Source organism: Equus caballus, chromosome 2 (genome assembly GCF_041296265.1).
Source record: "Equus caballus isolate H_3958 breed thoroughbred chromosome 2, TB-T2T, whole genome shotgun sequence".
NCBI lineage: Eukaryota > Metazoa > Chordata > Mammalia > Perissodactyla > Equidae > Equus > Equus caballus.
Genome location: NC_091685.1, coordinates 91448301 through 91466812, shown reverse-complemented (window position 1 = coordinate 91466812; position 18512 = coordinate 91448301). Strand labels below are relative to the sequence as shown.

General features: G+C 38.5%; 1 long non-coding RNA gene across 1 annotated transcript; it reads right to left on the bottom strand.

Moving 5' to 3' along the window:
- Window positions 1-656: 656 nt before the first annotated feature.
- Window positions 657-15947, bottom strand: LOC138923296 (uncharacterized). The gene is made up of 3 exons (XR_011436759.1): window positions 15839-15947; window positions 13880-14056; window positions 657-792 (listed from the first exon to the last, which is right to left on the bottom strand). It is a non-coding gene; the product is annotated as an uncharacterized lncRNA (long non-coding RNA).
- Window positions 15948-18512: the final 2565 nt, after the last annotated feature.

Genomic DNA, 18512 nt, shown 5'->3' with positions numbered 1-18512 from the left:
AATCTACAAACGTAAACAAAGAACCAAGACAGAGATGTAAAGTCTCAGACTGCCAACCAAACCTTGGTTCTCCTGCCTTCTTATGGTTGCATTTCTCCCCCTTCAGCTTCATTAGCGAGACCTGGATCTCTACAATAAACTTCCTTGAGCTGCTTTCTGTCATAAAGTGTCATAAGCAATACACGTTACTTGTGATATACCTAAGGAGGGACAAACAGTTGCCAGTTGATCATATGGGTCTGGAGCTCTGAAGAGAGAGATACAGAGCCAGGAGCACAGGGCCTCTCATCATTTTAAAAAGCAATCAACTGTTGAACATGACTACCTCCCCACAGGGGACTCTGCCACATTGTCTACGACCACCGCTATCCACTATCATCACTAACTCAAAAGTTACTCCTTGTGTCACTAAGTAGAGATAGCCTTTCCCTTCTCTAAATCCCACTGTAATCTTTTCAAGAAGGTAAATTATTTTTCCTTACACTGTTTTTTCTAGAACAACTTTGGGTGGGAGTGGCGTATTTAAGTGTATATGTCTGTGACAGTTTTTCTCACTCATACAAGATTGTTGGGCAATATTCCACAGATGGCTTAATTCCTGGTAGGCCTTCTATTTGGATAACTGCTACTCGGGTATCTTCCCCCTTTGGAAATCCCAGGATTTTTCTCTTTCCCTTGTAGATCATGGACACAGATTCCCACCTGAAGTCCTTGAGCCTTTCTGAGAGTCCTGCACCCAGAAGTACATGGCTTCAGAAAAGCAGATGGTTTCACCATGTGAATGGCCTGCACCTAAAAAAAAATAGCATTGTCATAAAAATCCTCAAACTGAGGCATCCACAGTCCCATAACATAAAATATAATTATTCCATAGGTAAATCGCTTTGCTTCCATCTGCTTTTCATAAATGGCAACAGCTGAGAAGAGGGAGGAAAGGACGAGCTGGGAGACGGGAAACTGAGTGGAATTCTATCCCACTCACCCTCCAGAGGAGCGTACTGCTATCCCATCCTCTTCCCCATAACAAAGAGAACACTTCTCAATCGCCATCGCATGGAGAAGGAGCTAACTACAGAACTCTCACGACAGAATTGGAGAGTTTTGCTAACTTTATATTAACTTAAAAATAGTGAATGCCGTATGAAAATAATAACTTTATTAATACTTCATTTCTGCATTGTAGAAAGTTAAGGAATTGTCACTGTGGCTTGGATGAGAGACTCTAAAGTTTTCTATTTTATAAAATTCTGTTTCTTTTTTTAATGCATAAGAAGCCTGTTTTTCTTTTTGTAGTCTGTGAAAACAATAAAAATATGTCTATTTTGATAAGAGAGGCCTGAAAGTACTTTTTATAAAGCCAGTGATGAGATAAAGAATAACATACTATAAGTCATTGCAGGATAAATTTCTCATTAATCATTTAATGTGAATAGTTATGGATCAAGAAATTACAGAGGGCTTCTACCATATTGGTATGTTTGAAGTGATACAGTGAATTTTTAGAATTTAATGTTCTTTTTGTTAATGGAGCAAAGAGAAATACAATACTAGACCTCCCCAATGTAAATAATATAGTTCACTAGGAAGATAAACAAAAGTTTAGATTATGAAGAATTATACGGTCTTTAATGGTTAAATATCTTTTGAAAACATTTCAAAGTAAACTTAATGATTCTTAAGAACGGACAAATGGATGGTTGCTGTTATGAGCATCAGGCCTTAGAATCCACACCAGCAGCCAGAGAAAAAAAGTTAACCTCATTCCCAGATCTGATGGACATGAAACTAACACACTGCCAAGAAAAACATTTCTCATTCACTGGCCTGAATAAGAGCCTTTCCTATGTACATGGGAGGAAGTCATTTGCCAGATGTTGCTGTTTATTTTACAAGTCTCCCTTTGACTTGTGCTTATTTTCTCTTGACCTCCCCAACTTCTCCCATACACACCACATGAAGAAAAATCAAGACTCTGTAAACCTTGCTAAAGAAGTACCTAGCTATTCCAGTCAATACCTCAGTCTCAACATGTGTTCTTGTTTATGAATCCCGCCTAATTGCTGATGGAGATTGAATGATTAGGCCTCCCCCATTCAATGCTATCTGCACATCCATCAGTAAAATAGACTATTTTACAACCTGGCAACATGAATGACATCTATGACGGAAACTTTCTCTTTTATGATAACAACAAACCTAATAATGTTAAATCAAGAGAAATAAAATAAAAGGAAGTAAAAATGAAAAGGAAAGATTGTGTTACTTTCTAAAGGCATTCTGTGTCTTTAGAACTCCTGAAAGATCACGCAGTGGAATGTCAGAGGTTACACTTTACCAAACGGGATGCCAGCAGGAATTTCACTGTAGTCTTGCTCTCCCCCTCCAACTAGAGAATCAAACTGGCTGATTCAGCAATAAGGTCTTGATTGTTCAATTTCTGTGTTACACGTCCGTTGCTATCTTTATGTTAAAATGACCTTGGTGTTCCTGTAGGTCACTGTGTCCTCAGGGGTCTCATACCCACCAACCTACAGGTCCACTTGCCAAAGCCAATTAGTTTTGTGGTGGAGGCTGCCTCCACAATTATGTCCCAGCTTTAGCTTTTGCACTTCTGGGATTCCCACTGTCTTGACCCATTTGTTATCTTCTGGGTCTATTCCAGAATTAGGACTGAGAAAACTGGGATGACAGATAATGGGGCCAGGAAAATAGAGCAAGCACGGTTGAAGTCCAGTCACATAACATTCTGTAAATGTGCTCAGCGGGCCTGAGTTCTTTAAGGGTTATGGAAGGAACTCAAAGGCTTTAGGTTTAAATCATCTCCAAGAGTGTTTGTCTGTATGCAGACAACCCCTTATATTATTCCTGAAGCATATCCTAATACACAGAGAATGGCCCTGGGCACTTACTGGGTGCTGGGTAGTCACTGAATAAATGAATGAATAGATGGTTATACAGTAATTCCTTGTGTGAGAGACTGAGCAAAGATAGCCTCACGATATCTTTGCAAAGATATTTGACTATTAGGCTAGTTGGTAGGGCTTGCCCTCTCCCAAATTTTTGGCAAAATTTCTCACTTGGAATTAAGCAAAAATTGCCTCCATGCAATTACAAATCTCCAAAATCCTTTGGATCCTACTCACCTAGTTGACCAAGGGTTGAAAACTACCTAAGGCTATAATTTACATATTTTAATTTCTAATTAAATTAAATATTTTAATTTTAATTTTAAATTGGTATTTTATACTCAAAGTGTTTTAAAAATACATTCTTTTCATTTTAATAACAAACCTGACTTGATTGTGGTTTAACGTAGTGTTCTCAAACTATCTATGGTAGAAGACCAGTTTGTTTTTTTTAATTTCATCCAAAATAGGCAGATATTTTTATAAAATAAAATAAAGATGAATTACCAGAAAAAGAAAATTAAAACACCCACGTTTATTGCAGTATTATCCACGATAGCCAAGATATGGAAACAATCTAAGTGTCCATTGACAAATGAAGGGATAAAGAAGATGTGGTGTGTATACATAAACAATGTAATATTATTCGGCCATGAGAAAAAAGGAAATCCTGCCATTTGGAGCAACATGGATGAACCCAGAGGACATTATGCTAAGTGAAATAAGCCAGACAGAAGAAGACAAATATCGCATGATCTCATTAATATGTGGAATCTAAAATAGACAGTCAAACTCATAGAAAGAGGGAGTAGAATGGTGGTTACCAGGGCTAGGGGGTGGGAAAGATTGGGAGATGCTGGTCAAAGAGTACAAACCATAAGTTGTAAGATGAGTAAGTTCTGGGGAATCTAATGTATAGCATGGCAACTATAGTTAATAATGCTGGGGCCAACCCCGTGGCTGAGTGGTCAAGTTCACATGGTCTGCTTCGGTGGCCCAGGCTTTCACCAGTTCGGATCCTGGGCACAGACATGGCACCACTCATCAAGCCATTCTGAAGCAGCATCCCACATGGCACAACTAGAAGGACCTACAACTATAATACGCAACTATGTAATGGGGGGCTTTGGGGAGAAAAAGAAAAAAACAAAAAGAAGATTGGTAACAGATATTAGCTCAGGTGCTAATCTTTATAAATAAATAAATAAAATAATACTATGTTCTATACTTGAAATTTGCTGAAAGTAAATATTAAGCATTCTCACTCCAAAAAAATAAAATAACGTGAGGTAATGGATGTGTTAATTAATCTAATTATAGTAATCATTTTTCAAGGTACATGTATGTCAAATCATCACATTGTACACTTTAAATATACACAATTTTATTTGCCAGTTATACCTCAATAAAGCTGGAAGAAAAGAAGAAAAACAAAAAATAAGAAAATACAAATGCTATTGTTTTTGTCATTAGATTCAACAGACAAAATTATCTTGTCAAGTTTCTTTCAGTTATGCCAAAATTTCCAAACACTCTCAATTTTTGTATTTATCTAGCCACAAACTATTCACAATCAGTTTGAGCAGCAGTACCAATCTGTGGATCAGACTAAGGGTCACACTTTTTTAGGTCCAATCTTCTTTCTTTTGCCCTGAATTGACCAGATTTAAGGCAATACCTCAGAGTAGGTTCACACTTTTTATTACTTCCTTTCCATAATACTTAGCACTAATATCTTTGCAGAGGGGAAGATCACTCTATGTTGTTGAAATTAGTTTCCAACATTTTTTAAGTTTAAAAGAATTCTTTTTAACTCATTGTATCCTTTAAGTTTTTGAACATTAAAGACTAAGTACTTGTCAAAATTCAGAAAATAAAGGTCAATAAGAAAATGTCTCTTTTCTCACAAAGAATGATTCTTCTCACTTATACACATCTCTCTTCCCCCATTGAAATGCTACCAAGCCATATTTTCTTGGCATTAGGGAATAACGAAGATATATGGTCAGATAACAATGAGCTCATACAGAAGACTGCATAATTCCCAACGTGCTGCCCTTTGAAAAGATTGGGAGAGGGAGGACTATGTCCTATGTGTTCTTTTAATATCTCTTTCTCTCTCTCACACGCACATACGTGCACACATGCACAGCACATATCATAATGGCTTAGCAATTAAGTGTGTGGCTTTGTAACCAGATAGACTTTATTCAAGCTGTGACCATGCCACTTATTAACCATGAGATCTTGGGCAAGTCACTCACTCTTCTGTGTCCAGGTGTCACAGTAGGTTCTCCATAAATATTTTGTGAATTAGCAAAGTCATGAAAAAAATGGTGTTGAAGAGTCGTATAGTATAAGACGGACAAACAGCATCATATTTTTTCATTTGTGCCAGTTTCCTAGAGTTGGGGGTGGAGGGGGGAACAATATCACAGTGAAACATCCAGCAATTACTGACCCCGTCAAAATCTAAAGTTCATTACCAAGAACGGAAACCATGGAATGTCTTATGAAAACTATAAATGAATGAGCACAGAGCTTTCTTTCAGTGCTAATGCTCTCCTTTCTGATGGCTAAAAAATTACCTAAGCAGGCAAATACAAAACCTGAGTTAAAAATACCACAATTCTGTGTTACTAAGTCTATGCTCATAAATGCACTTTTTAAAAAAATGAATTGAATCAGAACAAGTAGATATTTCTAACAAAAACCATTATTTGAATTCAACCACCATTTTATAAGTATTTCCAGGTTTTAAACATGGCAAAATGAACTGAGTCTACCAAAAAACACTATCACAGGAGAAATTTCTAGTTATTATTGCTCCATTACTCCTTCCCTTATGGGTAAGATGCAGATTATAGAGCCTCACACAAGCAATGAAGTACAATTTCAGAAGAGATTTGTTACACAAAGTGTAAAAGTTTTAGTGACAAACCTCCAGTTATAAGATATATAGGGATGGAATGTACAACATGATGGCTATAGTTAATCCTGTTGTACGATATACAGAAAAGTTGTGAAGAGAGCAGATCCTAAGAGTTCTCATCACAAGAGGAAATTATTTTTCTTTTCTTTTCATTGTATCTATATGAGCTGATGGATGGTAAACCTATTGTGGTCATTATTTCACAATACATGCAAATCAAACCATCCTGCTGTACATCTTAAACTAATACAGTGATGTAGGTCAATTATTTCTCAATAAAACTGGAAAAAAGTTTTAATGAATTTTTATTCTGTAAATGGAATGGGGTCTCTATAGCAGAGGGTCATAAGTCATAGGGGATAAGGGAAAAGGACACAGAATTTGAGATCAGAGGCTGTGGGAAGACTACACTGTACTGTGAATTTTTAGCTGCAATTCAGTTTTCCTTCTTTAAAATACAAATAATGATACATATTCTGAAAGGGGTATTATAAGAAATACATGCTACAATATATCTGAAAAGCATTTTTGTAAGTTCTTGAGTTTTCAAATGTTTTTAAAGGCAATATAGAAATAAATACTGCACTTTATTTTAATTTACAAAGCTTCCATGAGGGCAGAAATGCAGACGGCATTGTTTAAGACCGTAACAGAGAAATATACGCCTTTACAATCGTTGATATAGTCTTGGCCTCAGTTGCAGAAATCCCAAGGCTGAATAGCCTACCAAGAAACTGCCAAACACAGAGCAATGTGAGGTATGTCACATTTCTCTCAATAAATACTCTTCTTATTCTCCATCTTTTAAAGAGACAGAAAATGCAAAGTTTTTTCCAACTGGCCAAAATAGTTGTCCTGTGGTAAAGAATAAAGGCCTGGGTAAACAGCCCCCAGAGCAGTGTTACAACACAAACAAAAACGGAAGCTTGACGACATGCCCATCCCCTTCCTTAGTCCGAAGGGGGAAAAGAAGCACAATTGCTAAATGAGGCGCTGTTTCCCGCAAGGTCTCTCCATTAGCTGTGCGTGGATATTTGCCTTTTTGGAAATATCCTTTCCCAAGATCACTTCCCATTCCCTGGTGCAAACAGCACATGGTCATTGTCTGCAAGCGCGCAGTTCAAGTGATTCATGTTGGAGAGAGGGCCTTGCCCCAGGACTGCAGACTTCTAAATTGCTTTGGGGGTTCACTTGCCAACTCATGTTAGTTTTGGCAGAGCAGACGTATGGAAAACGGTTCTTCTCACATTCTTTGCTCTTACACTTTGAGTTGTCAGATGAAAAAGCAGTGCAAAACTAAAGCTGTTCCAGACCAAAGCAGACTGAATTTAGTTTGACTTTTGGGAGACTCAGTCATGGGGGGAAGGGCACTCAGGGACCATCTGGAGCTGTGCATTCTAGAGGCAGCGCTGTTGCTCACTATGGCGTCACTCTGCTCTCTGAGGAGGAATTTCTACATCTCTGAACTGAAGAATTTTTCCTAGATTAAAATCTGATGATCACAAGAGAAAAAGACTACTTCAGATTAAGGTTTTCAATGGCTTTTCTATATTTACATTCATAAATGGTTTTATTAAAAACTATACTTTCTGTTGTCAGAGCTAGGATTGGAAAGTGAAATGACTTAAAAAAAGAAGTCACACCAGATTTCTACTGAATCATTTCAATCATTTAGCTATTCATTAAGTATGTATTAGTCTGTACGCTTCTAAGGAAATTAGGTGAACTAAAACATGCCTTTTATTTATGTACCTTTTTTCCTCTCTTTTTCTCCCATCTACCAATACCACTTATAGAATGAGGAATTGTTATTTCAAATTATGGAGAAGCAAAAAGGAATTTCATAATGATTAGTTTGCTTTGTTTAAAAGGGAAAGTATTGAATTTCTATTTACGGTGTTAGAATGATACCATATTATAAAATATTTAACAACAATTAACATGGAAAAAAGGAAGTTGCCAATAGTTTTACCACTCATTGTCAACCAGGACTTAGTAACTTTCTGTCAGGTTTTTTTAGGTGTAAATTTTTTAGAAGGAAGCAGAATTCTTTTTTAACTTAGCTATGGTCATAACACATATTCAATTTCGCACCCTGCTTTTCCACCTGAATAGATTAACGTAAGCATTTTTCCAAGTTACTATAAACTCTTTATTGGTTGCATAATATTCCACAAACATATACCAAAATTTACAGAGATATTGCCCAGTAGATGAGCATTTTAAGTAGTAAGTTGTCAAACAATTTTAATATTTGTGTGTAAATTATGTAAAGTTTTCATCAAGGGGAGAAATTGCAATACTTGGAGATGGAATAAGAGCAAGGAGGAGCAGCAGTGACAAGCCTCCTGGCCACCAGGCAACTCTTTAGAATAGAGGCAAATACGAGGCCCAGGGAAATTCCTCACACTGCCTCAATCCAGACACAGCAGTAAAGAAAAATGGGCCTCCCAGTAAGTAAATTAGAAGAAATATTTGTTCCCAGGAGAAGTCCCACCCATTCCACAGCCAGACAAAAATGCTCACCAAGGAAAATCTGATCTTCTACGACAGCAACAACTGGCTTTCAAAGTAGCTTGAGGTAAAGGGCCAAGTGGCAGTGACAAATTCTGCTGTCCTAACATGCTGAAATGCAATAAGGTGAGCGAGCCGTGCCCTGCGATGTGGGAGTTGTAAGGAAAAGGAAATGTATTTTGTTTTCAATCCCAGTACATCAATAAGAAAAAAAATTTTTTTTGAGCACAATTAGCCCTGGGCTAACATCTGCCACCAATCCTCCACTTTTTGCTCAGGAAGATGGGCACTGAGCTAATGTCAGTGCCCATCTTCCTCTGTTTTAGATGTGGGACACCTGCCACAGCTTGACAAGTGGTGCATAGGTCTGCACCCAGGATCCAAACCAGCAAACCCCAGGCCCCCAAAGCAGAACGTGCAAACTTAACCACTGCGCCACTATGCTGGCCCCTCAATAAGGAAATTTTTGAAATTGCTCACCAGAGTGTGCAATATATTCATTTATATTCTTTATAGGAGTTGCATAAACAAATTTCTATGTTTTTTGCTGAGGAAGATTCGCCCTGAGCTAACATCTGTTGCCAGTCTTCCTCATTTTGCTTGAGGAATATTCACGCTGGACTAATGTCTGTTCCAGTCTTTCTCTATTTTGTCTGTGGGTCACTGCCACAGCATGGCTGCCAACGAGTGGTGTAGGTCAATGCTCAGGAAGCAAATTCGGGCCACCAAAGCAGAGCTTGCTGAGCTTAACCACCAGTCCATGGGGACAGCCCAGCAGATTTCTTGTTTAGAACTATTTTTTCTTCCTGTATGTAACACTGGAGTTGGAGAGCTACACAGAGGATTCATCCTACCTTCACAGGACCATCTTAGCTGAATTTTATGATTAAACTTTCATGATTACTCTGAAAGATATACGGATGACATAAAAAATGTTACTGGAAAACTTTTCCCAGTAATAGTTTAAAATGTATCAGTGACAATAGAGAGCCGGCCCCGTGGCCAAGTGGTTAAAGTTCCGCACCCTCCATGGCCCAGGATTTGCAGGTTCAGATGTTGGGTGCAGACCTACTCCACTTATCAGCCATGCTGTGGAGGCAACCCACATGTAAAGTAGAAGAAGATTGGCACAGATGTTAGCTCAGGGCTAATCTTCCTCAAGCATAAAAAAAAAAAAGAGGAGGATTGGCAACAGTTGTTAGCTCAGGGTGAATCTTCCTCACCAGAAAAAAGTATCAATGACAATAGAGATGTGTTTCTTGATGACTTAAAGAAATACCATGGCTAAGTTAACATAAGACTTGAAATTTTAGGGCAAAGTATAGTGATTTTGCAAAGTGTTTTAGAATTAAAAATAAATTTGACCAAATTTTTTTAAATAGGAAAATAAATTATAAAGCCAAGATGTAAAATCACTGAGTCTATAGGTCCTAAGAAAATACAAATTGCAATCAGAGAAGTTAAAAAAAAATTTCAAAGAAAACAATTTTGATGATGAAGTTTATCAGACAGTGCGCTGATTATTCAGACAGTTTCTTAATTCCCTTTCCTTTAAAGTGTTTAAGAAAAGGGCAGAGAATTTTCTCTCTAAAAAGTTTCAGGAGGAGTTCTGTGAGAGAGGAAGATGGCCTGGAGTCTAGATGGTCTCTTGAGAGCCTTTCCTGTGTGCTGATCCTGAATTTCATTCATTACTCATCTCCTTAGAGGTAATCCAAACAGATTAAGCAATAAATTGCTTTTTTCTTCCCTCTTCTTTTTGGTTTGGGAACTATTTTTAAATTAATACTTCCGCTCCTTCCCCAGAACCCTGGAACCTTTGCAAACAGTTGTTAAATGGCTGTAATCCATTCCCAGATTCACCAACATTCACCACCACCCACAAGATAAGCAACACCCACTTTAAGGTATCATAGTGTCAAACACTATAAAAAAGGAAAAAGCGATTTATAGCAGCTGGTAAACACAGGCTTCTAATTCAAGAAAACACTGCAAAAGAGAGAGATTTTTTGCTTTAGACAAGGACTGTGAGAATTTCTAAATTCTGTTAGTACTTCAAAGCCTTATTCTATTACACCATATACAACTCAACTCATAAATTACTTTTCATTTTTCCTCGGGGCCAAACTTTACTTAATAACTAGACCTGCCAAATTTTATTTTCTTTAATTGTGTGTGCATTTTGTTGTGCAATTCAAGTTTGTTGTAGTCGACTGCAACAATGATTTATGATTTACTCTGGTAAATTTCCACTACCTTTTGTAAAGAAAAACTCAAATAATTTTAACAAAAAAAAGATGTGCTGCAAAATATACAATTTATACAGCAAGTTCAGAATGTTGGGAGAAAGTATCAGAGGAAAAATTGCTCCCACTATCTTTCGGAAAGAAATCTTTGCAAATGTGGCTAATCAAGGATTTATGTAATTTAGTATTTTTAAAGGTATTTGTTTTTTAGTTGATAAATACATTAAATTGAGTAACACTCAAAAGAGAGAAAACAAAACCCACTAGACTTTCTTTGTATTTAAGCCATTCAATCATTGGCTTTACCCAATAGCAGTAGCAGTCCCATTAACACAATTCAGTTACGTTAATTGTTAGTTGATAATCAACACTTTATTGACTTACTGTTAATTGATTAACAGTGTTAATCAGTCCCTGACCCCCAATGGCTACTTGATTCCATATACTATTGATAGAGATTTTAAATAAAAACTCTTTTAAGGTTTAAAGATCCCTAGTTCCATAGACAATGATTTGAGAGTCCAAACTCAGCACCTAATTGCTGTGTTAGATAACAACAAATGAAAATACTCTGTAGCGTTTCTCAATTAATCAAAGGAATCTTTGATCTAAGATTGAACCACAGCACCCATAGTCATATACAACCTCCTTAGTTAACATAATCTACTAAGGAGCAAAAATTTACAATGCTGTAACTTTGTGATTATTTTTGCTTTTATTTGTTATACAGCCTTCTAAAAATAAAAAGATTCCACTTCAGGCACCACAGAAAGTTGCTGTTTCAACCAATGACTTTGGGAATCTTTGAGACAGTATGGTAGGGAGTCATCACCAAATGGATTTTAATATCTGGGTGAGCGGTTCTCAAACTTGAGTATGCATCAGAATTGCTGCAGTTAAGTTGAAGCCTCTGTAATTTTCGTTTCACAGGTGATTCAGATGCCCACCCAAGCTTGAGAACCGCTGATCAAGAGTGCACGTTCGAGATCCCTTCCATTTTGTCCTAGAAATTAATTTTTTAATGTATTTTGCCTTATCAAATCTGTATTAAAATGTGGTTTGTCCTTAATTTCTAGAACTGCCTGTAGCCTTTGTCTTCTCTGTACATGATTATTTTCTGGTCTTTAGCAACAATTCACTATATGTAGCTGAATCTCTCCAGAGACTCAGGGAGAAGAAAGAGGGATCAGCCACTCCAGAGGGAACCTGTGTGGCTGAGTGAGAAGTGAGTTCAGTTAGCTAAGTTCAATGGTATCTCAATTTCCTTAGAGAAAAAAAAAAACATTTCTAGCCTTGAAATAAGCTGCTCTAACAGCTGGATCTAGATGAAATACATGACACAGCTTCCTCGTTGGAAGATCCTAGTTCTTCAGAAAACACTGTGGGAGATCTGTTGACAATTTCCTGTAGCCTGACCAACACTAATTCCCAATGATGTCAACTGTTTCCTTTCCATGAGTTTTCGCAAAGCCCTTTACCATGGCAAAATTTGTTTTTGAAGAGAACATGCTAAGATATATTTTGTTTTTGCTATATCTAATGCGTCTGGAACTTAGTAGGCCTTCAATAAACATCTGTTGAGTGAACAGATGGTTCCTTGACACATACAGTGTATGATCTTTAAAATTACGAAAGACATGATAAACTTATATACACCCCTTTGTAAAATACCAAGGGAATTATCTTTGTGCGTTATTGATCTACCAAGAGGTGACGTCCATTGTGCAAACGTATTCACCAATGACTCTTATTCAAAATACAGCATTATTTAGAGGTTTCTTACCTCTAGCATGATATAATTCCAGATTTTGAGTATTAGTTTACAAATTTAGACCATCTGATGCCAACTAATACAAGATGGTCCTAGACTGTAATATATTTTGAAGCATGATCTCATTCATAAAAGACTCTCTATCCTTAAAGATATAAGCAGAATCCTGATGTAACCCTCTGACGTCTTAATAGTGTTGCTGTGTATGAAATGACTAGATTTCCTGGGATGGGCACATCTGTTTCCTAACAACTCATCAGTAGAGAGCTCTTTCTACACATATTGGAAGCAAAAAGTCTTTTCTATTGAAGTAGAGCTTAGATTCCATGAATTGAAACCATAAGTTTTACTTAAGCAGAGGTGGACTCTACCCAATAAATCTCTAAAAGCTGTCTGTCAATCAAATTTTGTAAACTGAATTAGATTCTAAAGTACTGGAGGATCTTGTCAGTCAACGTGAGCCCATGATACTGTCTTTTGTAAAGTGATGAAAAGTAAATAAATGTAAAAGTAAATCCTTTTACTACCAACAAATTTGTCATTTGTGTTATTAAGGTAATGCCTTGTTTCAGCAGCTTGAGGAGGCCCTTTTAGATGTGATTCCTGTTTTAAAAGGATAGATTAAGGCATATAAAAAAAAAGAAACAGAAAATCATCAGCCAAGTGGATTTTGCCTAGGTAAATTTCTTCTTTCATTCAATTTATTAAATTGTTCTCTAAGCCAAACATTAAGCAATAGAGAACAAGATAGTCATAGTCCCTGCCCTCATAGAGTTTACACTCAAGAAAGAAACGTAAACATTAAGACAATACTTATACATGCAAGAGGTATTAAGAAAAGAGAAGTTCAGATTGATATGGGGATATTTAAAGCGACATCTTCAAGGCCTTCCTGGGGATGTGGTATTCAGGCTGAGATCTGAATGATAAGTGACAATTGGCCAAGCAAAGTAAGAGGAAACAGCAGGCTCTTGGTTCAGAGGCTAAAGAGAGACTGTCAAGTAAAACGAATTGAACAGAGCCCAATAAGGCCAAGGTAGAGAACAGATGGGGCAGCAAATTGGGAGAGGAAACTGAAAGTGTGGGCAGCACTTGTTTGTGCTCTGCCACCATGTGAGAGGTCTGAGACCTTGTCCTCAGAAGAGAGGAAAACTATTAAAGCGGGTAAAGCAGGTATCACAGTAATGGTTTCATGAACACACACCAAAGAAACAACACTCAGCCAACTCTTATTAGAGCCATCTGTCTCAGCCTAAGGTTATCTCCAAGGAGCAGAGCCAGAGACATGCAGCGCTGGCAAGCTGGTAATTTCTTTTAGGCAGTGAGCCCAAGGAACAGGAGTAAGAGACTGGGAGGAGAGAGACGAAGGAGAGAAAGCCAGTCTGAAGCTGCACTATTGAGTAGATCTCCACTGTGGCAGCAGATCTCCATCCCACACGGGACAGCTCCGAGGAGCCATGTAGAAAGTGCCTTAGCATCATCCAGCCAAGGGGTGGAATAGGGGAGTACTTACCCACCACCTCCCATTCCCAAGTCCAATGGGTCCAGGTTCGCACATGCATCCAAATGGCTGAAAGGGTCCACGTGGGTGTGCCACAAGGCAGCACTAGGATTGAGCAAGAGGCACCTGTGCGGCTGAGGCAGGTGCCATCAGGCTAAGACTGCCCTGCAGCTGGTAGCAACAGCAAGGCTGAAATTAAAAAGTGTGATAAGAGCTTGTGAGGTAAGACATAAGAAGTATCAGACACACCACTCCATTAACCATTCACTCAGGAGACTGCTGTAAATGTGGAATTATTCATCAACTAAACACAGAGCCCCTATAAAGCATTTGGAGTACAAGTGCTGGAGAGGACAATGGGTCCTCTAGTATCAAGTTCTGTCCATAACTAATGCTCTCATCTTTCTGAATAACACTATGTACCAGGCTATGTGCAAAGCCCTTACATTGTCATATTGACTCCTCCCACCAATCCTACGAGGGAGTACTATCATTATAATTATATCAGTTATCTATTGCTGTATAGCAAATTATCCCAAACTCAGCAGCTGAAAACAACAAACATTTATTATCGCACTCAGTTCCTAAGTCAGGAATTTGGAAACAGGTTGACTGGGTATTTCCAGCTCAGGATCTCTCATGAGGTTGCACTCAAGACATCAGCCAGAGTTGCAAACATCTGAAGGCTTCACTGGGGCTGAAGGATGGGCTTCCAAGATGGCTCACTCATATGATGCTGGTTGTTGGCAGGAAACCTCAGCTCCTGCCATGTGGGCCTTTCCTCACACTGCTTGACGATCCTCACAACATGGCCCCTGGCTTCCCCTAGACTGAGCAATCCAAGAGAAAGGGCAAGGCAGAAGCCACAATGTCTTTGACTACCTAGCCTCAGAAGTCACATACCATTATTTCCCCAGTATCCTATTGATTACACAAGTCAACTCTATTCGACATGGAAGGACACTACACACGAGCGTGAATTCCAGGAGGCAAGCATCATTAGAGCCATCTTGGCTGTCTGCCACAATCACCATTTTACAATTGAAGCTTCTGGGGCCCAGAGAGAGAAAGTAATTTTCCTAAGGACACGGTAAGATGTGGACCTAATAGTTGAAGCTGGTTGTCTCTGACTCTAAGTACTATGTTTTTATCACTATACTGTCTCTTTAAATAAGCTAGTGCTTAAAGCCAGAAGTTTATCCACACAGGGAAATGTTTAATCTAAAATCATATCAATAAGAAAAAAAAGAACCTGGAACCTACCAATAGATTAATTTGGCACAAATTTCTGACTCCGGCTTCCTTCATCTACAAACTAAATTGTCAGATTTATAAACACAGGTGTACTTGTGCCAGAGTTAATCAAATGTTACATGGCATAGCGTAAAGAAAAAGGGCACAATCTGAGAAAGTTTAATATAGTAAAATAAACTGACTTCAAAGCAGTCCAGATGGTTTCAATAACACCTTAAAAAAAAAGGAAGATTAAGGGCGTGATAATGAGACGTGAATAACAATTCTGAACTCTCTACGGGAGGGAGCAGGGACTGCCGTCTTCTTCTTTGTATTTACAGAAGCCTGATGAGTAAATGTTGCTATAAATCATCCAGGATGCCCGAGTCCAGTACTTTGCGGGAGGGCTGGGGTTACAGTTCTCAGTAGCGCAGTGCCGTGCAGTTCAAGCAAAATGTGAAAACTGAGGCACAAAGAATAGGTGTCTTGAAGGTTGTCCTCCACCTGTACCTGTGTAGTGGCACTTTAGGACATTTAAATCTTTATATTCATTTAATGAACTATCAGTGTTGGAGTAGAAAAGATAAGAGAATGAGCAACGTTTACCATTCTTTAGTCCAGTCAATATCAAACATCTTGATATTTAAGTCACATAGAGAAAATCTAGGGATGATATTCTCAGTGTAGAGAGTGTAACTGTATTCTCATGACCTCCCTACTCATCACACCAAGTCCTACCTTTGGTTGTTGCATGGCATCTCCAAGCCCTCCTGCCAACGGAGGAAGCCATTTGATGGGGTGTAATCCATTTGAGTTCTTGCTAATGAGTCTGCCTTTCTAACTCTCCAAACTCCCACAGTGCCGTCCTCCCCCTCTTGCCCTCCTCCAGAACAATACTCCATTGTCTAATGTAAATAACGATCTTAGAGCTTCAAGCACTGGTTCTTTCTAACTATAGCCATTCCGAAAGCTCTTGCTCTCTGTATTTCTTTCTTTTATGAAAGTTAACAAAAAGCAGGCATATCATGGGCTGAGATCCATGCAGTAAATTAAATCCATTCCATAGTCAATGGTTTCCAGCAGTTTTTCATATCTGCAGAGCAGGCCTACAAACTCAATCATGCTCATTCATTTCAACTTTTGTTACAAAGCATTTGGAATAGAATAAATTAGCCAGCTCATCTTTCCCTCTCTTTCATTAAAAACAGTGCTATTTCTTTAGAGAGAGCATTTCGTGGAATAGACACCATTTCTTACAGTAAAATAGCTTGACAGATAGGCTAAGAGATATGCAACAGTGTTCAGCAAGCTTTCAAAGGAGAGAGGAATGTGGAACGAAAAGAGACAGGGGCTCTGACTCAATACAGCACCTTGAACTTTCCAGGGTCTTTGAACTTAAAAAATGAAGCTTTGGAACATCACTGTAACAGGCTCCTGGAATATTTCCAGGATTTATTTTTTCTGAGAAAATGGAATCTCTAAAACGTGACTATTAACATAAATGAATTTCATCATCTTTTTTCCATTCCATTTCCCGGTCCCATAACATTTCAGATACACTCATGTGACTCTTCAGAGGAATATTGTTACAAAGGATATACTGTATTCAATTTTGTGGAAGGATAAAACAGGTCAGCAGCAAAACTCCAAATCAATTCTATGACAATTGCAAACTCGAGAGTTTTTAACCTGAGCTGTTTGAGTCAGGGAGCATTGCATAGAGGGACAGAAGAGGAGAAAAAAAAAGACAAGCCTTCGGAAGAATGGTGGGGAGAGTGTGCCAAGCAATTCTCAAACTTGAAAATCAACTTTGGTTCCCACCTAACGCCAGGACTCTCTACAAAACCCTTTCCACAATAGCAGAAGCGAGTGGATATATCGTGACACAATGAAGCTTAAGCTCTGGGCCCCTCACTTGCATGGGGCCCTTCCAAGGACAACTCTGTCTTTAGCTTTCTATTTGCAAATTCGAATTGTGTTTCTTAAAGAGGATCTCCCAAATTGTTTAACATTTAGGCCCCTTAAAATTTGGACTTATCTCTGCACCACACGTTTGCAGAAGCAGCCCTTCATCATTTCCACAATACAAGCAAAAGCAGGGGGAAGCAAAAATAACTAAAGCATTTAAAAACACTTAGAGCTGGTCACCCAGCAGCCACGCTTGAAAGCCTTCAAAGGCTTCCCATGATACTTGGAATGAAATCCAAAGTCCTCACTGTGGGTTGCAAAGTCTTCTGCGATCCAGCTCCTTTTTCAAATCCAAGTCATTCCATTCTCCCTCTGACCTTCTGCATGACCTTCTCCTGTCACACTGTCCTCCTGACAGCTCCTCTACTTTGTCAACCTCCTTTATGTCTCAAATCCTTTCCCCACTGTTTGTGTTATTTAATCTCTTTTCCTCTCCCTTTTCACATTGCTGTCTCCATCTTGTTTGGGGGGTTCTCTGGCCCTCCCTGATGACTCTAAATAATTAACCACACTCTCTACCTCCTCATTCCCATCCCCACGTTTCTCTGTCACACCCCTACATTCTTTTCTCTTGTAGCCTTTTCCACAAGTAGAATTATGGTGGGATTTTGTGGGGAGTTTTTTGCCTGTTTAATAACTGTCTGTCTCCAACACAATCCTGCGGTCTCCACCAGGGCAGCAGTGGTGTTTGCTTTCTCCACCTCTATGGATCCAGCTCCTAGTTCAGTGCCTGGCATATTAGATGCTTCATGAAAATATAAAGAAAGGATGATGAATGAGTTATTATTAGTGAGGCACGCAACACAGGCAACCTTCCCATTTATGGAATCTGACGCTTTAAAGCACAGAAAATGATGATAATAACAATTTGATGGAAATATTTCGATGTCTTTTTAAATAGACTACTTGAATGTAATATAACATTTTTTCTGGCAACTCAGGGCTATAATAGTGAACAGTAAACATCGTGCCTTAGAGCAACGCAATGCTGTTCTCAGAGATTACCGATATTTAGAGGGTTATTTGTGATTATGCTCATGTACCTGAGATTGCTATGCTTTTTGGATTCAGATGTCTGCTTTTCCTGGTTTTTCTGCTTCCATCCTTGTCAGGCTGTCAAACCAACTTCTTGAGCTTCTCAATGAACCTTCCTTAAGCAACTCACAACTTTGTTCTACTTTGCTACTTTAATCTGTTTATGAACTAGGAAATGAGACAAAAATCATGGAGAGTTGTGTGCAAAGTTAACAGTAGACAGGATCCTGAAACACGTGTGAGATAATCCAGTGAGTAGATTCACATCTATTTTAGCCACTTGAGACAATCTTTTCTTACTTACAGGTCGGTTACTGTGCTCTGGATGGAAGAGTTGCCAGGCAAGCAATCCCTGAGTCAATGAAATATGCTTGAGTTATTAAACGGCTAAAATGAGACAGCCCCTGAC